The sequence below is a fragment of the Lynx canadensis genome, chromosome E1 (assembly GCF_007474595.2).
Source record: "Lynx canadensis isolate LIC74 chromosome E1, mLynCan4.pri.v2, whole genome shotgun sequence".
Classification (NCBI taxonomy): Eukaryota; Metazoa; Chordata; class Mammalia; order Carnivora; family Felidae; genus Lynx; species Lynx canadensis.
In genome coordinates this window covers 35,382,153-35,407,323 of record NC_044316.2, presented here as the reverse complement: position 1 = coordinate 35,407,323, position 25,171 = coordinate 35,382,153, and the positions used below count along the sequence as shown (strand labels likewise).

Sequence of the window (25,171 nt, the reverse complement as noted above, 5' to 3'; positions counted from 1 at the left end):
TTTACATTTTGTCTTTATAGCACTGAAATATATCTGGGGTCGTCTGTTTCACAAGACACTTGGGTTAAGAATTCTAAGGCCACTCAATGAGTCCACACAGTTAGGTACTACAACCTAGCGGAAACCACAGCCTCAAGATTCACAACAGAGGTACAACCCACACACTACTACCCCATCCCCCTGGTCTTCGTTATAAAGACCTCCAAGATCCTCCTGTATTTAATGCTTTAAGCTACGTAACCATTTCCTCACAAACATTAGTCAGTGTGCTTCGGTCTCTGAAGTACTTGGACATTCCTGATCTTATTTGGGAGTTTTAACAGCCCTGTGAGGCATGCCCAGCGAGTAATCTTACAAATAAGGAAACAAACTCAGAGGTTAGAATCTGTCATGGTCACATGGCTATGAAGGGGTCTGAATTCAGAACTCAAGTCTTTCAACTCCTAATCCAAAACTTCGTAATTCCTGTGACTGGGTGATTCTTGGATCAGGTATGGTCTTTTATTCAACACGTAGGAACTGGAAAAATAACTGATAGAAGATATATTTATATACCCTAGCTTTCAGTTCCCATTTCATTTTTTAGGTGGCAACTCTGTTGCAAAAGTATGCTCTTTTATCTAATGAATTCTGAGCACCATTAAGGGAGACCTGGGCTAATCGTTGATAGGCTCATGCCAACTTTCAAGGCCGGACCCTGGGAACAAATCATACGTCCTAATACTTTAAGAAAGACTTCCCAGGGGCACCTGGGTGGCTCAGTCAGTTGAGTGTCCGATTCTGGATTTCAGCTCAGGTCACGGTCCCAGGATCATGAAATTGAGCCCTGTGTCAGCCTCTGTGCTGAGCACGGAGCCTGTTTAAGAGTCTCTCTCTCCCTCTGCCCCTCTCCCACACCTGTCTCTCTCTAAAATAAAAAGTAAAAAAAAAAAAAAAAAAAAAAGAATGACTTTCCATACTTTAGCACCTAATAATCATAATTCTTTTCTAAAAGTTTTTCTTAAATGTATTTACTTTTGAGAGAGTACAAGCAAGGGAGGGACAGAGAGAGACGGAGACACAAAACCCAAAGCAGGCCCCATCTAGGCTCTAAGCTGTCAGCACAGAGCCCGACACAGGGCTCGAACTCAAGAGCTGTGAGATCATGACCTGAACCGAAGCTGGACGCTCAACTGACTGAGCCACCTAGGCGCCCCATAATTTCTTTTTTTTTAAAATAAAATGTCTCATGTTCTAACATGCCAGAGTAATTTTGTAGCCTGAATCCAAAAAAACTGTCCTCTCCTATAAGCTCAATGAATTAAAAAGCACAGCTTCAGGGTCCCCAGGTGGCTCAGTTGGCTAAGCGTCTGACTCTTGATTTCAGCTCAGGTCATGGTCTCATGGTTCGTGGGTTTGAGCCCCGCATCAGTCGCTGCACTGCCAGTGCAGAGCCTGCTTGGGATTCTCTGTCTCCCTCTCTCTCTGTCCCTCCCCTGCTTGCTCTCTCACTCTCTCTCAAAATAAATAAACGAAGTTAAAAAAAAAAAAAAAAAAAGAACAGGTAGGACATCCTACCTGTCTAAATAAATAAATAGCTAGCTAGCACAATTTCTTTCATTCCCTAATATTTATTTGAGATGTCTACCGTGACTAAAATAGGAGACAGCATCGTGTTCTACCCAATTGCTCAAGCCAAACCCCTCTTTTCCCGGCCCATCTATCAGCAGGTCCTGTCAAGTGGTCTTGCTTCCTAACACATTCCACATTCATCCATTTCTGTGCAGTTTTCTCTCACCTGAACTGGTGTTAACTGGTTTCTCACTGATCTCCATTATTAGAAAGGATCCTAGAAACAAACCAGGAAACACATCTAACATTGACGTCCCCCGATCTAGCTTTCTAGTCTTACCTAATGTGACTGTTCAAATTAAATCAACTATCACACTATCTGATCCCACTGCTCAGTCTACATTCACAACAGGACTACAGTGGCTATACAGACTGCATTCCTCCCTAAGGATGTGGGGTTACAAAGAAATATTTGCCACTCTATTTGTTCTTGGCCCTCTATGAACCTCTTCCCTTTCAATTCAACCAAACCTTTGCTGATTAAAACTGCACAGACATTATTTGACTCTGATCCTCCAGATGTTTTTAAAAGGCTCCTTTATTTCCCAAAAACCCTCTCCTTTGAAAAGAAGACTCATCTTATCAGTGTAATCAAATTATTATCAAATAGAGTGCCCATTTTGAGAGGCCTATGGATTATATTTTGGAAGAGTAAATTTCCCCACTTATACAAGCAAAGACAGATATTTATCCTAAATCCAATTACTAATCTTAACACTAATAAATATGTTGCTATTGCTGGAGTCCTAGAGTCAGTCAACCATAAAAAATGTTCACTGAATGCAGTTTGGATGTCCAGTCCCACGGTGAACTTACCAACCAGCCTTAACACTACCAATTTCTTTGTTTGGTTTGAATAAAGAGAAAATGTTTCTGGCCTTGAGGAGCCAGGAAAAGACTCAGCTTACAGTTAAAAGAAGAACTGCACATATTCTCAGGAACTGAGAGCTTCTCCCCAGTATAGAAGTTTTCATCCTTTGAACAATTTTCCTGCCATCTTTTACAGTACACTCTGCCTTTAAATAGCAAGCCAAAAATTTTGAAGTCACAAAAATTATTTCTCCATTTATTCACCCCTAGATACCAGATGGAATGAAAACTCAGTGAAATCAATTTTAAGAATCTAGAAGTGTCAGCTAAGTATTCAAATCAAAAAGGGAAGCCTTCGGGGCACCTGTGTAGCTCAGCTGGTTAAGTGTCCGATTCTTGGTTTCAGCCCAGGTCGTGATCTCACGGTCACGAGATTGAGCCCTGTGTCGGGCTCTGTGCTGAGTATGGCCTGCTTGAGATTCTCTCTCTCTCCCTCTCTCTCTAAATTAAAAAAAAAAAAAAAAATTTAAAAAGGGAAACTTTGGACTCTAAACACCAATTCAATCAAATATTAAAAACTTACAGAATGTATAAATTAACTTTTAAGGAATCGGGTCTCCAAAGTTACAAAATGTGGGTAAGCTACCACTACATTTTTTCTTTACTGCCAGAGGTAGTTATTTTAAGAACTATCTTACAAAGGTCAGCATTTTATTAGGGCTTCCAAAATCAATTCTTCACAATGAGAAATGGACATCAGTTAAATAAATAGAATAAGAATAGAACAAGTCAATATATTCATAAGCTGCTGCTGTCCTTGGGACCTGAATTCTAGTGCAGGCTTTGCACACGCTTCCCTAAATTTGTGTTTTCTCGTCCTTAAATTAAGGATGACTGTCCAAGGTTCCTTTTAATTTTTTTTTTTTAACGTTTATTCATTTTTGAGAGACAGAGAGAGACAGAGCATGAGTGGGGAAGAGGCAGAGAAAGGGAGTCACAGAATCCGAAGCAGGCTCCAGGCTCTGAGCTGTCAGCACAGAGCCCGACGCGGGGCTCAAACTCACAGACTGCGAGATCATGACCTGAGTGGAAGCCGGACGCTCAACCGACTGAGCCACCCAGGCACCCCCCCCACCCAAGGTCCCTTTTAGAGTGCAGGTTCTATGCCCTTTGGAAATAATGTTAAAATCATATCTGCTTCTCTTCATACATGCTTTCTGAAAACTAAAAGATATACATATATGTAAAACAAATAATTCAGAAGCTGTAAAAAGCTATAGATGAAAAGTAAAAGTTTCCTTCCAAACACCCAATTTCCTTTTCCAAAGCCTAAAGACAACCATTGTTCTGTAGCTTTAGAAACAAAACCAAAAAAATGGACAAAACCAAAAAAAGGGCATGAACCAAACACACACACACACACTCTCACACTCCCTGGAGGTACACACAGACCTATTCTTTCTAAAGGTTGCAAAGAATTGCAATGTACTCTGATGTGTGGTTTCCAGGTGTTTTCTGCAGCAAACCATCCAGCAAATAGGTGTATCTGAACATACGTGCAAGCAAGCCCAAGAGCCTGTACACTGTTTATTTTGATAGACATTACCACCCTGCCCTACAAATATTTTACTCATATACACGCTCCCTGAGTGATTGCTGAATTGCTTGTACCTTTGAGCATCTACCCACTTGATACAAGCAGAAAGACATAAACAAACCTTTAAGCAGAAGAGTCAGTGAGACTCAGACAAAAAAAAAAAAAAAAAAAAAAAGGTCAGAAATATCTTTTGTGAATTAAGTGGACAAACTTCAGCCAAAAATATAGCAAACATGGTATGTGGTACTTGTTTGTTTATAAGATTTAAGTGCTATTTCCTTGAGATGCCTGGTTAAGAAGATACTGATAGAAAATAAACTTGGGGTAGGGAACAAGAGGAGGGTAGGTGAGCAACTCACACTACAGAGTCTATGAATCCCAAGGACACCCAGTTCTTAGACCAGGATGTGGATTTAATAACGTGCGGCTAAATTCCTTCACATATAACCTGGCTACTTTCACCCAGAGAGGCTTATGAAAACAGCGAGATCAGTTTAGTTCCTTATCTTTGTCACTGGCAAAGAGTCCCTATGAATTAAATGGGATAGTATTGATTCCACAGGTGATAAAACTGTTAATAAAGCACATAGGAAGCAACTCTTGGTGTATTTTTAAAGTATTCACCCACTTCGAAAATCATCATCTGTAGTTTAATAGAAAGTATTTGCAAAGGACCATGTGGACACCAGGCAACTCTCGAAATGTGTGTGTGGGGGGGAGGGTACCTAAGTTTCTAAAACAAAATAAATATATACAAAAGTTCTCATTTTACTTTCTTATAATTTGTTATTATAAGCACCACATCTTCAATTATGGTATGCTATCACATTTAGGGGGAAAAACAAAAAATACCTGGGGCACCTGGGTGGCTCAGTCAGTTAAGCGTCCAATTTCCACTCAGGTCATGATCTCACAGTTCGTGAGTTTGAGCCTCACATTGGGCTCTGTGCTGTCAGTGTGGAGTCCATTTCGGATCCTCTGTTTCCTCTTCTCTGCCCCTCCCCTGCTCGCATTCTCTCCCTCTCCTTTCTCTCTCTCTCAAGAATAAAACCTTAAAAAAAAACCACTGAAATGTGAAAAAAAAAAAACCCGTTTCTATTCTAGAATCAGGGAAATGTAGTATATCTAATGCAGTATGTTTTGTATTCAGCAGGAGCTCCCTCTACTTTTATAAGAACTCAGGAAAATACAATTTAGGAACACCTACTATGAGATAATTCTCAATACATTCTTTCCTCACCCAATAAAACCACCACACCCAACACTGAATCTCTCAAGAAAATTGCCCCCAGTTTCTATACTTTCAGGGGAACACTAACGAGAACCACACAAAACTTTACCATCTTAAGCATCAATCGGAAGCACTCAAAATCAAGGCCAACCTTACATACACCCCCACACAAAACTAACCAAGGCCAGCACCTCCTACGCTGAGGGCCAGAAGCATCCTTTTCAAAATGAGGGTTTAAAAAAAAAGAGGGTGGTTTTCCCAGCCCTTGCTCTGACTACACTACAAATGCTCAATAGGGCCCAACTCCAGACACTGGACTCAGAGCAGGTAGCTCCAGGTATCCAACAAGGCATCAACTGGGAAAGGGAAGGGGAGCTGAACTAAATGGAACCACAAGGTCAAATACAAGGGTTACCTGGCAAGGGTCCTGCCTATGATACCATCAAAAAATCCGGCGAGAGGTCCGCAAATTCTACTACTAATAAAGAAGCCCTTACCTGTGGGCCTGTGATTTGGGTAGGCCCTTTAAGACTGCAGCTGTAGAAAAATTAAAGTCTTCCAGGTGTTGGCAAATTCCACCTAATGGAGTTCAATGTCCCATCTACCAGACTGAAGTCCACAGATTAGGAGATAAAAATTTAAGGTTAAGAGCTTTCAAATAAAAACTATAAACCAAACAAAAGCAAATATTCTAATCACATAATTAAAGAGGCAGATCTCATACTGAGACAAAATAATTACATCCTCCACGGCAATCTACTATTTCCAAGACACACAAGAATATGTTTCTTGGATTTGAGACTGGTATTAAGTGGCAATGAATCAAGGACAGAAAAACAAATGACTACTTGAAACTAATCCAAAAATCAAATCCAAAGACATTCAATTTAATACTAAGCTTGCACATACTGTCAAGAACAAACTGAAGCAGTATTTGGTTGAGTTGCTATGTTAAATGGCAAACTACTATGACATAAAAGAAAGCAATGGCTTATGACTGGCTACAGACAGTCTGGTAACCAAAGTACATATTTATTGGTTGCTGCCCATACTTGGCACAAAAGTTTATCCAATCAGATCATGTAATGCAAATAACTTCCAAAAGTAAGCAGTCTGGGTTTTTTTTTTCATTGTATCAGTTTTTAATGAACACTATACAAGGCACAGTAGTCAAGGCACCGACCAGTGGAGAAAGGGAGGTGTCTTAGGTTGCTATTGGTGAATAAATTACCAAAATCTCATGTCCAATGTCGTTGAGACTTCCACATAATTTATAACTAACCCAATCACTTCTCTAAATGTCTCATATGTCTATACACTCTTAACTTTTCACAACTGATGTTAAGTTCGCTAATTCAAAATATCTTTATGTTATAGTTGGCAAATTAAGAGGATACTGTTCTCTTACTTATTCTAGAATGAAATTATGACCTCTATTTCAATTCCTACAATACTTGAAGGAGATGAATAAAACTTTCTTTTCTTCGAAAAGAAAAACACTTTTAATTATTTTTTTTAAATACCACAGATATTTATAGTGAAATCATTCACAATGTATGGGGGCAGGGGAGACTGGAGTCAGTACCGTGCTCACTATCCAGTTTGTAGACTCTTCAGATCCTTTCTTACCTCTCTGCCTTCAAGTAGTGATAATCAAGTAAGAGGAGAATGAATAAATTTAAATCCACCCATCTTACTATTTGTGAGCTTGGTTAAGGCACTGGTGATAAAATTTGAGAAACTTGTTAAAATGAGGTTTTGGGATTATAAAAAGTTCTAACCAGATCCTTTTAAAAGGATCCAAACTCTGGATACACTTTTTTTTGTTCATACTTTGTGAATTTTGACAAAATTCACATGTAAGCACCACTGCAATAAAAATACAAAACAGGTTTTGTATAAACTGTAAGACAACAACCATAAATAAAAGAGTTATTCAGAGCACTTACTTCAAAAGACAAGATTTCTACCAAGTCAAAAGCAGACAAAACAGGACCTAAAAACTTAAATAAGGATTAACTGAAAATAGAGAAATACTGGCCCTTCTCCACTTTTGCTCTTGCCTTCTAGCCAATCCAGATCACTGTAACTGCCCCCAATTTATTAATTCCCATGGCTTCAGCCGCCATGTATATGCGTCTCTCTTCTCTACTGCAAACCAGCTTCCTGCTCCTAGACACCAGATGCCCATCTCATAGGCATCTCAAACTCAGCAAGTCCAAAACAGAAGCCCATCCTCCCCTCCAAAAACCTGATTGTCTTCAGTGATCCTACCATTCACCCAAGTACTCAAACTAGATATAGAGGAGTTAGCCTTAACTCCCCACTCTTTCCACTACCCCCACCTCCACTCCCCACGCCCTAATTTAGTCAATCACCATGTCTTGTCAATTTTACCTCAGAAATATATTTCAAACTCATCTGTTTCTCTTAATCCCCACAATGAACAGCTGGATTAGTTCAAGACATAATTACCTTAATTAATGCAATGCTTTCTTGTTTCATTCCTGGGAAGTAAGCTTGTGTTTGGCACAACATCTTTGCATAAAGTGTTTCCTCTACCCATTCTGCCTTTGCTTCACCTTTGTAACATCTATTCTAATCTCTCCAAGTAGGATTTAAATGCTCCTGTCTCTCAATGTGTAAATCTCTTGCTGTTGTAATTATCGGTCTTTCCCACCAAACTGGAGTCCCAGGAGGGTAGCACTTAACTGTTATATTCACCTTGATAAGCCTGGTGTCAAAGTAGTGCCCAGCAAACAGTAGGTGCTTAATAAACGTTTGAAAAAAGAATGAGTGAATATATCATGATCCAGATAAAATGGCCCTCCCTCAAGGATTTTTGCTTCCCTTTGCTAAGATTCTATGCTTACCAAGTGACCTTTTGCTTAGTACAACACAGTAGTTACCAATTGTATGATCTCAGGTGAGTTACTAAAAAACAAAAACAAAAACAAAAATAAAAAACCCCTCTGTGCCCCAGACTCCTCACCTGTAAAATACAGGTAAGAATACTTCCTTCATAAGGTTATTATGAAGATCAGATGATTTACTTACATGTATAATGCTTGGAGCAGTGCCTGAGACATATAATAAGCGTGCAGTAAACATTAGTGATTATTAGTTTTTACTATTAATACCCTGACACTAGAAGGAGAATGGACTGAGCAGACACATGTTTTTCTAGGTCACAGAAAAGACCGCCCCTCAATGTACATTAATAAAATGGCATTCTGGTTTATGTGTCAGCCCCGTGTGAGATCATTTAGCCACTCCTCCCGGAGATCAATCAACTCTGGTGACACTGATCAGTTTACTTGCAAAACTGCAGAACGAATCCTGAATTCTGAAGGCTGCATCATGTTAAAAGCATCCTGAGAATGCTTGTCAGAAGAGCTATGTGGTCACCTTATGACAGTTTACCTTGAGTCTCTCTAAAAGACGTTTTGGTCCAAGGTAGCACAGCTTAGTGAAAAGAATGTGATGCTAGGTGGGAGACACTTTTTTAAAACTTAAAGTATGCCACGAATCAGCTGTGAACCTCACTGTACGCTTTATTTTTAAGTTTTTGTTTAATTCCAGTTAGTTCATATACAGTCATACTAGGTTCAGGTATACAATACAGTGATTCAACACTTCCATACATCAATCACCCTGTGATGATTGTGCACTTTACTTTTTTTTTTTTTTTTTTTTAAGTAGGCTCCATGCCCTGTGCAGAACCCAACGCGGGGCTTGAACTCATGACCCTGAGATCAAGAACTGAGCTGAGATCAAGAGTCGGATGTTTGACTGACTGAGCCACCCAGGCACCCCAATGATTGTGTACTTTAAACAGAAAGTCTCTGAGTTTAAAAAGTCCTAGTCAGTTCTCAATTATCCACACAAAAGGAGATAAAAAGTGGTATAAGAAATTCAAAACAGAGAGTAAAAAAGAAATCCTTAACATTTTACTTTGGAATGCATTATGTAATTTTTCCTATAGATTCATATCCAAAATTGTATCTGGTCTAAACTAATAATAAAATGTATTTACATAGCATAGCCATACATTTAAGTCATCATGGGAGTGAATTCAAAATAAAAGGAGGAAGCCAGCATGAAATAAATCCCTACGGATAATTTACAGGAAGATAATTTAAAACTGACTATTACAATAATTCCTCTCAACCTCACAGCATCCTCTTGAAGCTCAATCTTAGCCATAAAATTCTTTCAAATGAAAATCTCTACGTGTCATTTAGAAATAAAAAGTGAGAACAACTGAATTTCCAAAGGTGAATCATTCTAGACCTGGGAAGCCAGGAGACAATCATCCAATCAAAGACTTTTGCTCTCACAGATGTGGGGGTGCATTATTGTGCCTAAGGAGCTAGAAGGTATCAGCCACACAGCAGGCCAATTTATTTCATAAAATCAAGGTATTCTTGAAAGGTTATATAGCAATCTCAGCACCAGAAAGTACTTCAGCGAGCACCTTGTCTAAAAACTCTGATTTTATAGGGGCGCCTGGGTGGCTCAGTTGGTTGAGCGTCCAACTTTGGCTCAGGTCATGATCTCACAGTCTGTGAGTTCGAGCCCCGCATCGGGCTCTGTGCTGATGGCTCAGAGCCTGGAGCCTGCTTCCGATTCTGTGTCTCCTTCTCTCTCTGCCTCTTCCCTGCTCATGTTCTATCTCTCTCTGTCTCAAAAATAAATAAAAACATTAAGAAAAAAAAATAAAAAAATAAACCCTCTGATTTTATAGAAGAAACTGAGATCCATGAAAGTTGCCACTCTTCTGTGAAACTACATAATAAATATTTACGTATTGGGAAGTTTGTTTATGATATAATTGACATGTAACATTGTATTAACTTTAGGTGTACAACCTAATGATTTAATATATGTGTAATACTGCAAAATGATCACCACAATAAGGTTAGTTAACATCCATCATCACACACAGTTACAAAAACATTTTTTTTATTATAAGAACTTTTAAGATCTATAGAAAGTTCATTATTTAAATAATTCACTTACATAAATAAATAACCTTCTCCTATGCTTCTTGTAAGAAAGAGAGTTTAGGGGTGTCTGGATGGCTCAGTCAACTTCGGCTCAGGTCACGGTCTCATAGTTTGTGAGTTTCAGCCCCGTGCCAGGCTCTGTGCTTACAGCTCAGAGCCTGGAGCCTACTTCAGATTCTGTGGCTTGCTCTCTCTCTGCCCCTCCCCTGCTCGCACTCTGTCTCTCTCTCATACACAAAAATAAACATTAAAAAATTAAAATTAAAAAAAAAGAGACTCTAATGCATTCAAATTGGGCCACATCTGTATATCTGCTTTATCTGACAGTTCCATACTGAGTAACTTCAGATGTGCTGAGAATAAAATTGGTCCTCTGGGATATAACTTAATTCCCATACAAGCCCCTCCACGACACCACAACACGAACACTTCTCTCCAATTAGTCTATCAGTTAGACTGCAAGCCCATGTGTCAGCTCATACACACAATCGTGTGCCTTCCTCATATCTGGTCATACTCTTCTGAAAGCCAGGAATGTTCTTCTACCTCCTGTTTAAATATTACCCTTCTGGGGCGCCTGGGTGGCGCAGTCGGTTAAGCGTCCGACTTCAGCCAGGTCACGATCTCGCGGTCCGTGAGTTCGAGCCCCGCGTCGGGCTCTGGGCTGATGGCTCGGAGCCTGGAGCCTGTTTCCGATTCTGTGTCTCCCTCTCTCTCTGCCCCTCCCCCGTTCATGCTCTGTCTCTCTCTGTCCCAAAAATAAATAAACGTTGAAAAAAAAATTTTTTTTAAAATAAATATTACCCTTCTGGATCCAGGTCAAGTTCTGCCTTGCCTTTAAGCATTTCCTGATCACCTCAGCTCCCTCTGAATTCCTATCATACTTATTGTCACTTTCTTGGCAGTTAAGGGGGGTTACTTAGAACCTGATAATTAATGTGGGATGCCAAGTATTTTAATTCTTCTACATGTATGTCCTTCCCTACCCCCAAATTCTCTTTAGGTAGGTCTAGTGAGACCTAAGAATAGGTAGTTACAACACAAAACAAAACAGCTTATCAGATGGAAAGGGGGAAATGGCTGACAGAATAATAAAATAGATTAAAAAAAATTTTTTTTTAATGTTTATTTATTATTGAGAGACAGAGACACAGAGTGTGAGCAGGGGAGGGGGAGAGAGAGAGCAAGTCACAGAATCCGAAGCAGGCTCCAGGCTCTGAACCGTCAGCACAGAGCCCGACGCGGGGCTGGAACTCACAAACTGTGAGATCATGACCTGAGCCAAAGTCGGTCGCCTAACCAACGGAGCCACCCAGGCGCCCCAATAAAATAGATTTTTAAATGTCCTCTAATATGTCTAAGTATCTTTCCAACTAAAAATATCTAAAGACTGACTAGGAAAAAAGTGGAAGCTTGCATACCCTTTAGCACAGCAATTCTGCTTCCACTTCCAGAATCCATCCTAACGAATCAATCTGATCAGTGTATAAGTATTTATGTATAAGGACGCTCATCATAGCACAATTTATAAGCAAAAGCTAGAGGAAAAGGAAGTTCGTTAGGGAATTGGCCAAATATGGTGCATTCATACAACAAAACTCTGTCTAGAAGAATTCTGCGGAGTTTTAAAAGATCACTTTTGGGGCTCTGGGTGGCTCAGTCAGTTAAGCATCCAACTCTAGACTTTGGCTCAGGTCACGATCTCACAGTCACGAGACTGCACTCTGTGTCAGGCTCTGTGCTGAGCGTGGAGCCAGCTTAAGATTCTTTCTCTCCCTCTCTCTCTGCTCCTCCTCCCAGCCTTTTTCATTCTCTCAAAACAAAAAAAACAAAAACAAATTTTTTTTTAAGATTTTTAGCGACATGAAATTTTTAAAATTTTCTTTCTATTTTTTATATTTTTCCCATTATTTTATAATCAGAAAAGGCAAAGCTTTTTACTCTAAATAAAAATACACTACAGGTTTTGAAATTACACACGCCTTTTTAAGGATTTGTGTGCGTGGTGCATTACTCACAGTTACTGCGATCACCACCACTTAAGGAGCGACACACCAGCTCATGAAGAGAAGCGGTCCCTAACAATGCATCCAAGTCGACACGCAATTAACTTCCCTGATGTTTTCATGTTGTTTCTTCAAGCCAAAAGTTTCTGAAACAATTTACCAATAGCTTCCACTGGAGGAAGTTTCTCACCTATGCAGAGGGCATTTCTGTAAGCGGTGACGGGACGGCATGAGTCGAGTCAGCATCAGGTCAAGTTTATATTCCAAAGGTCAACCAACCATCACCACCACCACCACCACCACCACCACCACCACCACCACCACCACCACCCCATCATCAGACCACCGAGGTGGAGGTAAGCTACCACTGGCTGAGCCTCAACCCAATTTGATTTGAGTGCGGGGGTACACTAAGACCAACATGAGACTCGGGGTCTTTGTGTCGACAGAATTTCAACTTCAATGGCTCCCACAGCCGTTCTACTTCAAATGCTCATCCACACTCTCACACCTAGGCAAGGATCTCCTGGAATATTCTCTGCTCCCCAGATACCAACTTCTGAAGTTTTTTCTCTGAACTCTTATTCCCTCTACCAAGTGGAAAAGAAGAATCAAGATGAGAAAATGCAAAAGCCCTGAAGGAGGACTTAGCTGGATATACCGGAAAAATACAAAGCAAGCCAGTGCAGCTTGATCACGGTAAACAAAGGAAAGTACTATACAAGAAACAGGCAGGAACCGTATCACAGAGGACCTAACAGGTTATGATAAAGACTCTGGGTGTTTATTTTCATAAAGTTTGCCGCTCCCACGGTGAATCAATTTCATATAAATGAGACCTAGATGTATCTTTCAAACCTCACCTGCTCTTCGAAAACCCAGTGCAATAGATTCAACTGCCTGCCTGCTAGGCAGCCTCTCCTAAATGTCAATACATGCAAAGCCAAACACGATCTTTTTTTCCAAAGCAGCTCCTCCTGACTATTTTATATCTGCTAACAGACCGATCATTCATCCAGGCTTGATATCTCAAAGCTGTCTTGCATTCCTGGCCTACTGTCCACCCCCACTCCTCCCAGGCTCCCAGGGCCTCAAATCTCCAACTTTCTCTTCTCTTCCCTTCACCACAATCCTAGTTCACACGAGCACCAATCCCTATTCAGATTGCTGGAACAGGCTAACCAGTTTCCACACCTCCAGTTCTTTCCATCAAACCTATCCTATGTGATGTCATTTAGATACTTTTAAGACCATCATAAGCAGATGATTTACAAATTTATTACCTCAAGTTCTGACTTCACTTCAAGCCCCACTCGTCTATCTGCCTACTTAACATATTTATACTTAGCCTCAATCGCATCTCAAATTTAACATGTCTAAAATTGAATTCCTGATTTCTGATCTTCCCTCCAAATCCCACACCTACCCCTCCCATTCTTATCTCCCACTCCCATCCCAGTTAAGTGGCACCTCTACACATCCAACTGCTTGAGCCAGAAAGCTGGGAGTCATTCTTGACACTCTTCTTCCTCAACCCCCACATTCAATCTATAATTAAATGGATTCTTTAACATACTTCTCAAATCCATCTACTTTTCTCCAGTGCCTCTGCCACCGAATCCCGCCTGCAAAGATTCTTATTTAAGTGGTGCATGCTGCAGCCCGGGCACCAGGATTCTTACAAGCTCCTCAGGTAGTTCCAACATGCAGCTATGGGTGAGAACCACTGCTCTGTAGGTTCTGGGCTCCCACTAACCTCTGACTCCGTGTCTATCACTTTCTCCCTGGCTCACTTAACTCCAGCCACACTGGCCTTGCTGGTTTCTTGAACATGCCAGGCACGTCATTCCTCAGGGATTCTGCTTTTGCTATGCCCTCCGTCTGGAGCTCTGCTTCACTCCTTCACCTTCTACAGATACGTGCTCAAATATTACCTTTGTAGTGCTTTAGTGAGACATTCCATGGCCATTCCACCTAAAACTGTAACCCCCGTGCCCACCCCAGTATGCCGTATCTCCTTCTTGGGCTTCATTTCCCTCCTTGGGACGTACTGCCTTCTAACATACCATATATTTCATCTTATTTACTGCTTGAATAGGCACTTTGTGAGAGCCGGGACTTTTGTCTGTTTTGTTCCTTATATATCTGTATATCCCCAGTTCCTACAACAGCATTTGGCAGAGGGGAGAGAGACTCGGTTAGTAGTTAACTTCCTCAGCAAGGCCTTCCCAGATTCCTAACCTGAAGTACCCCACTATTTCTCAATAGTAATTTATTCCTTTCCTTCATTAACATTTACAGTAATTTGTAATTACATTTGTGTTTATTTGTTGAAGCTCCTTTCCTAGATGGGAAATTCCACGAGAATAGGGATTTTCTGTCTGGTTCACAGTGACATACACTGTTTTTCATGCTTAAGTGGCACAGAGGAACAATTTCAAAAAGTCAATGAATGAATTAATAAATGAATGAGGTTGAACACATTTTCTTAAAGTACACTCTGATTGTGTTATTATTCAACCAAAAACTTTCAAAGTCTCTCCATCGCTTACCACATTAACGCCTAACTGCCCAGACTTAGTAGAAGACCTTCTTTGTTCTGGGCCAATTTCTTTCCTACCTTATCTCCTATTATCTCAGGCCTCTTCTTTTGCTTCAGCTACACTGCACCGTTCATTATTGCCAGTACACACCCTATAACAACAAACACTGCATTTCCTCACCTCCGCACTTTTGCCCACGACCTTCCTTCTGCCCGAATTCCCTTCCCATCTCTGCCAATCAAAATTCCAGCCTTCAAAATACCGACCCTTCAAAACCCAGCTCAAAGGTAACCTTCACAAAGACAGTCCTGACTCCCACCCCAACTTCCCCAAATGCATGACCCCTTCCTCTTCTAAACACCAACATAGGTATACTGGTTCAATTCCTCACTCATTTCAGAACATACCCCTTTCCCACGTTTTATAAAAGCTTTTGTTTAGAGTCATTCAATAGATAGTTGTGGAAATGAAGTCATTTAACACCACTGTTCCCTTCTCTATCAAAAAACATATTTAAATGGGGGTGGGGGGGAGGCGGGGGAGGGAGGTTTTCTTTAGCAAGATCTTTAATAACCAAAAAATATAAAGCTGGAATGGCAGATTCCCAGCCTTAACCTCCCCTTCTATGCCTTTTCTGAAAAGGCAAGATCTTCCCAAGTGCAATCTTTGGCTCTGAGATTTTGCAATGTATTCAACTGCTTGAAAAAAAAATGTTAAGCTGCAAGTGCTACTATAAGGACATAAATTCCATAAGCTACATTAAAACGGGTTACCCTCAGATTATCACATACTTGAAAGAATATCTGCCTGAAAATCTGAGTACCTTAAACTCTGCTGTTTGAAAATCGTAATTACTAGGGAAACATTTCTGTTCAGTAAGAAATCTGAAACTTTTTATGATCTTTTAAAGTACTCTATTCATTTCTGCACCATATTAAATGATAAGTAACAGCGGTAGCAATGCAGTAAAATTCTACCATGAAACACTTGTACTTTGAGCAACAGGCCTTCGTTTCCCTACGCACAAGCTCTCATAAGGCCGTGGTTCCCAAAATGGAGTCCATGGATCCCTGGAGGTCCCTTTCAAGAAGTCCAGGAAATTGAAACAATTTTCATAATACTTAAGAAATTGTTTGCCTTTTTCACTGCACTGACATTTGCACTGGTGGTACAAAATCAACAATGGGCAAAACTACTGGTGCTTTAGCATAAATCAAGGTTAACGGTGGTATCAAACTGTACTAGAGTCACGTGTCTTTCCCCATCAGGTACTGCCGGGTTTTTTTAAGTCAATTTCACTTAAGAATGCTCTTGATGAAGCAACAAATTTTCTCGATGAAGTTCCGAGCTTTTACTCAAAAGTTAGAATTTTGGAAATCTTGTAGCTGCAGGACAGATTCCCAATACTTACAGACTTTTCTAATGAGATAGGTGGTGATACTAAGCAATGTGGTTTTTTTTTTTTTTTAATACCGCATTATGAAATGTGTCATCTAGAAAACCCGCTTAACTCAGTGAGTGAATCAGTATTTCCCAAACAACCAGTGCATATTATCAAATCATGAATGGGTAAAAAACCCATTCAAAGGGCAAGACAGACCAGTGGGTTTTAGTATAACAGTAACATCAATGATTTCAGATTCCACACTACAACTTAACTGATAAGAAACTACCAATTGTCAAGTTTTGGTGTAGTATCAGAGAATATACACAACCGTCTGCAAATACTCCTCCCTTTTCCAACTATTTATCCCCTGTGATTATATTTTCTTCAAATACTTCAATGAAAACTATCAATCATGGGGTGCCTGGGTGGCTCAGTTGGTTAAGCGTCCGACTTCGGCTCAGCTCATGATCTCACGGTTCATGAGTTTAAGCCCTACGTGAGGCTCTCTGCTCTCAGCACACAGCCTAATTCAGATCCTCTGTCTCCCTCCTTCTCTGCCCCTCCCACATGTGTGCTCGTTCTCTCTCTCTCTCAAAAATAAACATTAAAAAAAAATATCACATCAGATTGAAAATACACAAGTAGATATGAAAATCTATCTTCTGTTAAGGCAGTATTTAAGAGATTTGCAAAAGTGTAAAAAAAACCACTCTTCTAATTTTTTGAAGTCATTTTTCATAAAAATATATTATTTATGCTAACGTGAAATAGATTTTTTTTAAGCAACTTTTAAAAAAGTTTTTAATTTTAATTTCTAGTTTGGTAAATATCAATAGATATAAACCACATAAACAAAAGCTCTTGGGGTCCTCAGAAATTCTTTAAAGCATAGAACCTTGCAACTAAAAAGTTAGGCAAACACTGCCCTAAGAGAATCTGTCTCTGATACCGGCCACCTCCAAAACTGCTGTTTGTACCAAATCTTCCCTCCCCGATCCTCAACCAGAGTCGAACCTGGGGCAGGCATCTGGCCCAAGGAAACTCATGCCTTAGACTGACCAAATCAGACATCATTCAGGAATCTGAATTAAGCCTCACGGATACTGAGGTCTACTTACGGCAGAACACTAGAGTCCATTCATTCTTATTGCTGAAGTCCTTGGAACAGTTTTGGTTCCAGCCCCTTCTGAGGTCTTGTGGTTCAGCTTTTCCTTGGATTCTACGACAACTATTTTCTTTGGTTAAGTCTTTCACTTGTTATTTTAAGTAGGTTTCTTTTCCTTATGCTCAAGAAAGCCTTAACACCACAGAACTTCAGTACTGTTACCAAGAGTGTTTTATTTGGTGTTCTTATCTGAGACACCAAATTATAACAAGGTTCCCTCCATTTGAAAATCATGTGCCTTTACAAAAATGAAAATCACTCCAACAAAACAAAAATTTGAATGGAAATTATAGGCTCATTCAGAACAAGAGACAGCTTAATGGTCACCTGCTAGATTAAGGATGGCTTGTGGTTTTTTTTGTTTTTTGTTTTCTCTTTTTTTCTTTTTGGAGAAGGCTATTATATATTATGTCAATGTATTTTAGACAGCAAATGGCTTCATTAAAATATACCAACCTGACAGGGTTTTTCAAGGAGGCTGATGAACAGAAAAAGAACAAGACGGGGAGACTAAATATGAACAATAAATCTTGTAGTGCAAGATATGCAAACAGACCGATGTTACAGAATAAGGAATGCAGACACAAACCATCATATTATTAGAAGCATGGAAGTGGCATTACAAAGTAGTAAAGAGCAGACATGACTATTCAGTAAATGATGCTAAGGTACTGGGTTATCCCCACGGAAAAAAAAAGTTAAATCCCTCCTGCAGGGTTATCCATATGGAAAAAAAAAAAATTAGATCCCTACTTCACACCGAACATCAAAATAAATTCTGGGTGGATTAGAAACCTAAATGTGAAACTTTAAAACTTTTAGAAGAAAATACAGGATCTAAGTGTTATCTCAGTAGAGGGGAGGATGCCTCCTTTAAGACACAAAAAACACACATGCTAAAGGAAAAACATAATAAATCTGACTCTGCTAAAATTTAAAACTTAGTTTCGATAAAGGATAAAATTAAGTTAAAAAAATTTAAACATACCCTTAGAACGGCTACGATCAAAAACACCCCAGAAGATAATAAGAGTTGGTGAGGATGTAGAGACACGGGAACCCTCTGTGCCCTGTTGGTAAGAATGCAAAATGGTGCAGCCCCTATATTAAGCAGTATGGCAGTTCCTCCAAGAAATTAAAAATAGAATTACCATACGATTCAGCAGCTCCATTTCTGGGTATATACCCAGAAGGACTGAAAGCAGAATCTCAGAGACATCCGGACACCCGTGTTCACAGCAGCACGATTCACAGTGGCCAAAAGGTGGAAGGAACGCAAGTGAACGCTGACAGATAAATGAACGAACAAAATGTGGCATATGCATACGACGGAGGATTATTCAGCCCTAAAAAGGAAGGAAATTCTCACACGTGCCACTACGTGGACGAACCTTGGAGCACACTATGCTAAGGGAAATAAGCCGATGAGAGAGGACAAATACTACGTGATTCTACTCATATGAAGTATCTAAAGTAGTCAAAATGACAGAAGCAGAAAGTAGTACCTGTCTCTAAATACCAAAAATTATGTAAATCTCAAATTAAGATGAATGATTACATATACTTTTTTTCAGGCAGACAGACAGGTGCAACAGACAAGAGGGATTAGAGGCTTTCAGAGAACTGCAAGCCCTTCTTTAATTTAGCTGGCGTCACAGCAGGAAGATCTGTGCCAAGCTCAGAAAGAGAGAGTCGAGGGACGCCTGGGTGGTTCAGTCGGTGAGGCATCCAACTCTTGATTTTGGCTCAAGTCATGATTTCGTAGTCTGTGAGATCGAGCCCCATGTCGGGCTCTGCGCTGACAGCTCAAAGCCTGCTTGGGATTCTCCCTCCCTCGTCTCTCTCTGCCCCTCCCCTGCATACACATGTGCACTCTCTCTCTCAAAATAAACAAACAAACATATAAAGAAAAAGGAAAGACAGCAACAGTCAGGAATAAAGGTCTTCCCGGGCAAGTAAGGGTTACTGTCTGAACATTTAACTCCCACTCTGAGGTCTGTCTGCATCCGGCTCTCCCAAAGCAGCATGACCAGCTCTGCCACACAGAGCAGCCGGGCAACTCTTGCCAATTCTATTAAAACATGACTACAGCTGTAAGAATGAAGGCCCAAGCGTTTCCTGAAGAGGCTATACTTTAGAATCCTTTTTCCTATGATGGAAGCTTGTCAAAAACAAAAGTAAAAGAAGCCACTGGATCTTAGCAGCAAACGTGACAGTGTAGCCTTTCAGAGTGATTCACCGTGCCCGAAAACAAACACAAGGAACAGGTGCGCTTCCCTGAATACGCGACCAGAATTTAATATGGGGCCAGTATTGTTACGAAACCAGGTTGAGAATAACCTTATTAAGTCTGGAAGTAAATACGACAAGATGGTTTTAAAAAAAAAAAAAAAGGGAAAGGATTTCAGATAAATATCAGAATACTGTTATTGCCAGCCTTTGAGTGACGTGAAATCAGTAAGATGACTCAAAATACTGCCACATGGTAAGAGTCTAATAAAGCATTTTCTGCTAAGGCAGGAATTAGTCCAGCCCCTAAAACCAGCTTTAGAATGCAGCTCTACTGTATCTCTTGTTTGTATTAATCTTCATTAGGGTGATGGATTTTAAGAAAACACTGTGGATGTACCAACATTTCTCCTGAGTCTACACTACATGACAGAAATCCACAGGATTCAGTGCTGTTGCAGACCTTGAGTTAAAACAGCTAGATATCAGGGTTCATGGCCTAACTGAAAAATTTCCCTAATTAAGGACAATTTGTCTCATTCCTTTTTTTTATGATGAAAATCTAGTGATAATGAAAAAAAATATGCTATCACAGCATAATCTTACATAACGCTCCAACTGTGCAGAGGAACGTATAAATGAGGAAAAGGGAGGAAAGACAAACACATACTTGTGTATATCTACACAAAGATGCTTTTATGGGACACTCAAAACCCCACATCTCCAAGAAAGCTCGCAAGTACAATTTCGGTCTCTAAATTCCATTTTGTGTACCTTTCATCTCGGGGGGAAAAAGCAAGGTTGCTCATCGGAGAAGAAATCCCCAGTCTCTGCTACAGCTAACCTTATACTGGGGAGGTGGGGAGAAGAAATGCGGTCTTCAGAGGTACTACCTGTTTTTCACAAAGTGCATTCAAGACAAAGGTCTAAGAGCCAGAATCCAGCAATGTCAGTGGCACAGAAGTGATTCAAACAATGGGTGCATTGTATTAAAATAAAGGCATCTGCAGTTTTTAGATTTTGGCTTCAGAAGCTCTATAGGGAGATGAACAACATAATAGAAGGGAAGAAAATGTGAGATACATATATCCTATATATGGGTGTGTATACACACACACGTGTATATCACATAAACACGTGCGCGCACACGCACGCACACAGAAGATGAGGGCTCCACAACTGGGACAGGGAAAACACAAAGTGAGGCAGGAACTTCTTGGACTAGAGGGCAAGGAGGCACTCATCCACCAAGCTTGAAAGGTTCCCACAGGGCGAATATGGAACATTTTGAGCTCCAAGAAATGTCTGTAATTGTCAGTAACATGTAGAAATAAATTAAAGTCCATGCATGTATAATGATACTAGAGTAAAGAAAGCTAGAAAAAGAAACAAATCACTTGCCACCATTAGAGGTGATTATTATACCACCTTGTTACTCAGAAAATTGTTAAAGGGAAAATAAGAATTTACCTAACTTTTGGTAGAAACTAGAATTATTTCTAACTGCTGAGGGAAAGATTGAAGGCTAATCAATGTAAAAGGAAGAGAATGAGAAAATCAGCATTTTGCAGCAACCAAAGAAATAACTGGTCCAAACAAGGATCATTATCATTAAGTGAAAGACTGCCGGAGAAGTGGAACAGTATGGCTCCAAAATACCACTCTACAGATGACTAACTACAAAGGGGAAAAAATGTCTACACTGGAGATCTGGTATTTATCACCTTAAAGAAATGATAAAATAAACTCAGCATCATTAATAATGCAATATTATGACATTATGTTTCTCTTATCATGACCTAATATGAGGTACAGAGCAACACCTACGAAGAATTCTTACCCAATGTGTTTAATATGCATCTAACCACGTCTTAGACTTCAATGCCAGTTTGTAGGAAATACATGATAAAGGCGCAAATTAAATGAAACTGTGAGGAAACAATCACAGGAAACGGCCTGGTCTCTTCACAAAGGCAATTTCTTGTAGCTTGTAAACAAACTACTGGAGATGTAAAAAGACTAAAGATACATGTTTGCAGAAAAAAATACCAACAGCTAAAAAGTGTCATCTTCAAGACAACCAGGAAAATCTAAACATTAACTGGGTATTAGATGGTTTTAGGAAATTACCATTAATTGCCTTATCTGTGACAATATATCTTAAGAACAATTAAGTAAACGGTCTCCTTAAGAAAATGCATCTAAAGCATTTAAAGTACAAAAGTATTAGGATGTCATGATATCTGCAAAATAAAAATTTATTTATTATATATATAAAGGCACATGCACACACATACATAAAGCCAATACAGCAAAATGAACTGTGGAATCTAGGGTATAATAAGTATAAAGGTGATCATTGTACTATTCTTTGACTTTTTCTGTACGTGTAAATTTTTTTACATAAACAGTTGTAAAAGGAGGGGAGGGAGAGGGCTCAAAATGCGCTTCCTCCAGGAAGGCCTCCCAAAGGAATTCTCCTCTAATCGCTCTTTCACAAAGTCCTCTCAACATGGAACACAGTGTATTACTGTTCCCATTCTAACTGTTCCCTTACTATTTCACATACTTAGTAGATTTGATTTTCCAAGACTATGAGCTCCTTCAGGCACAGACATTTTTAAATTCGCTTCTATTTCCTCACAGCTCACAGTGAAGTATCTGCAATCAGCAGACTTTTAAAAAGTACCAGTACCCGGGGCGGCAGGGCAGCTCAGTCGGTTGAGCGTCCGACTCTGGGTCTCAGCTCACATCATGACCTCACGGTTTGGGAGTTTGAGCCCCGCATCGGGCTCTGTGCTGACAGCAAGAAGCCTGCTTGGGATTCTCTCTCCCTCCTTCTCTGCCCCTTCCCCTCCCGCTTTCAAAAACAAATAAACCAACAGTTAAAAACAAAGTGTTAGTACCGGTATTTTGTGAAGGCACTTGGTAAAGTACCTTTAACTAACTGGGTTAGCTTTTCAATTCCTCAACACAATGGCAGTTCGCCTCTACAAACAATTTTGAGTCAAAGCTATCAAAAGATCATGGAACATCACTTATGGGCTTGCAGGATTTTGCAAAAAGAAACCAGCACCTAAGAATGAAAGGAAGCAGAGGTTGTACATGTCCTCCAAGCGGTGTCATGGACATGCCGTGTTATCCAGGCACATGACTTTATTCTCATGACATGACTCTTCAGTCGAACAGTATCTTCCCCGGCCACTCCCATCTGCAAAAACGGCCACGGTTATGTATCCACAACTTCTGGGTGTAATAAGGCTTAACAAGCTACATGATGAACTTGAAATCTTAGCTAAAAGACTGCACAAAGGGAAAAAAAAAATGTTGATAACAGTGCTGGTGAGGAAAGAGGCAGACTCACTGCTGGCAGGAATATAAATTCGTACAACCTCTATGGTGAGTCATTCAGCAGTATCTAACAACATTAAAAATGCATATATCCTCTGATCCAGCACTTCTGCTAGGAATTCACCCAAAAGATACCCATGTACACAAAAAGCACATACAAAGAATTAACTGTAGCCCTGGAAACAGCCTAAGTATCCAACAATAAGAGCTGACTGAATGATGGTACATCTATACAAGGGAGTATCTGTCATCTTTCAAAACGGAAGAGGTACTCTATTGCTCTATGGAATGATGGCCAAGATATACAAAGTAAAAAAAGCAAAATGCAGAATAATGGCTATAGTGTCTTACCATTTGTGTAAAACAGTAAATAAAATCATTAACTTCAAACAGTACATAGTTGTGTATGCTTTTGAAAGCCATGACTATCTCTGGAAGGGTAAACAAGACACAGGTAACAACAGTTTCCTTGGGGGGGTGGGGGTGAGTTTAACTAGACAGATGAAAAGAGGGCAGGAGAAGGAAGATTCTTCACCCTCTATGTACCTTTTGAGTTTTGTTTCATGTGTACGTTACCCATTTCACATAGCATTTGGAAACACGGCTCTGCACCAATGCAAATTAATTAATGATGCTCCTCTTAATCCTAAGAGCAATCATGCCTTCATTCCACAAAAATGTTAAACAGGGCTTCAGTAAATTCAACCAGATGAAATGTTTCCAGATAAAAACAAAGCATCAGAGAGGACAGACGCCTCCTGAGAGATGGATACCTACCAACTACCCCCATAGTTTTGTTTCAAGGTTTTTACCAAAACCTGATGCAAGTCGGGACACAGACGACATCGAACATCTCCCAGTACACTAACCACTATGAAGAGCTCTGACGGAAGTCACCAAAGTGCCAATGCAAACAACCACCCTCACCCTAAGTGTGGAGCGATCACAAGAACTTATACCCCTCATTCTTCACACAAGAAATAGAAGATGAGTCTCCAGCCCTTTCCTGGAAACAGGATGAGTTATGCCCCCCAAATTCCTGTGCTTCCTCTGTGTCGTCCCTTGGGTCCCACTGTAACTATGGCAACAGAAAACAGCACAAAAGACAACTGAACCATGCAAAGGCCAGAGTTAAAAGGAGAAGTGAAAAAAATATATACACACTGAGGCCCCAAAACATAAGGTCCTGCAGTTAAGAATGGCAGCTGAAAAAAGCCTTGACAGAATACCAAAGAAAGAAAACTAAGGAACGAAAATAGAAAATAAGGCTTACTAACATAGCCCATCCATCCCGTTATCCAGATAGGAAACAGGGTTGGCAAAGGTAACTGAGAAAACACAAAAAAGCTGCCCCCTCCAAACAAGTCAGCTATTCATTTCAATGCTACTCAGCAAACCTTCTATTTTTAAGAGTTTACCATTTCCTCGCCCTGTTCTGAGGGCAAAGGTAAGCAGCAGCAAAGTAGCCAAGAGTGGCAACACGGCAGCAAATGAAGGACCGTGAATAATCTGCCAACCGAAAACCTAGGTCCTAGATCACTGAAATATTCCGGAGTTCCTTGTTTTATGTTGCTCTTTGTTTTTGCAAATGTGCAAGAACTATCACTCCCACTGCTTAAAGTTAAAACCTCCGCTGGGTAAGTTATCGTCCACTAGTAGGTTCCGATCACTTTTGTTTTCATGTGATGTTCACAGAGCATCAATAATGTACAGCTAAAACGAAAGCGCTAAGGAAGATCCTTTTTTTTTTTTAAAGGAAGATCTTATACCAAAAAAAAAAAAAAAGAGGCAAATAGGTCACACGAACTGGGAGGGCTAGAGATGAGAGAACCCTGATGTCTTGATTTACAGTGATTGCTCTAACCCTTACATTGTGTTCTCTTTATCTCTATCTTTATCTAGTTCTATGCAGATAATTAAGAATTTTGCTAAAAGGCAGTCACCCTTACTTTCTTTTCTGTGACCCTTAGTCCTCCTAAGAAAGGCTACCAAAATCCCCTGCCAGAATAACTGAATGGGTTGAGGCACCTACTCGTAAGTTCAGGGGATGTTTGTATTACAGGTACAACATGACGATGGGGGGGGGGGGGGGAAGCAATGCTGGAACTAGAAGTTGCAGTGACAGTTTCAAAAGAAAGGTCAGCGTGGGGCACGGTTGGCTCTGGAAGGCGTTTGTAGCCTGGGAGTCTCTAGGGCAACACCAGATGCGAATAGTGCTTTGTCAGGAAGTCC

The 25,171-nt window shown here is 40.2% G+C and overlaps 1 protein-coding gene across 2 annotated transcripts in view; it reads right to left on the bottom strand.

The window, feature by feature from the left end:
* LOC115500504 (speckle type BTB/POZ protein) overlaps positions 1 to 25,171 on the bottom strand; it is a 66,326-nt gene that overhangs the window by 40,485 nt on the left and 670 nt on the right. The window lies entirely within an intron of this gene.